Raw genomic sequence first — 336 nt, forward strand, 5'->3', positions numbered from 1 at the left:
CTCGTCGTCGGAGTCCTCCTGGTCGAGGGCCCCCAGGGGGCCCCCCTCGCCGCCGAGGCCCCCGAAGTCGAGGGGCCCCTGGGGGCCCCCCCCGAGGCCCCCGAAGCCCATGGAGTCCATGTCGAAGTCCGAAAAGTCCCCCAGGGGGCCCCCCTCTTCTTCTTCAGAGTCCACCCATCTGCTCCAGTCGCACTTCACGAAGTGCTGCTTCTCCACGCAAACCCGCCGCCACCTTTTTGCTTCCTTCTTCACCAACTTGAACTGCACGTTCCGCTGCGTGCTGTACTTGCTCTCCTGCAGCAGCAGCAGCAGCAGCAGCAGCAGCAGAAGGGCAGG

Source organism: Eimeria tenella, genomic scaffold (assembly GCF_000499545.2).
Source record: "Eimeria tenella Houghton genomic scaffold, Eth_scaff3042, whole genome shotgun sequence".
Lineage (NCBI taxonomy): Eukaryota > Apicomplexa > Conoidasida > Eucoccidiorida > Eimeriidae > Eimeria > Eimeria tenella.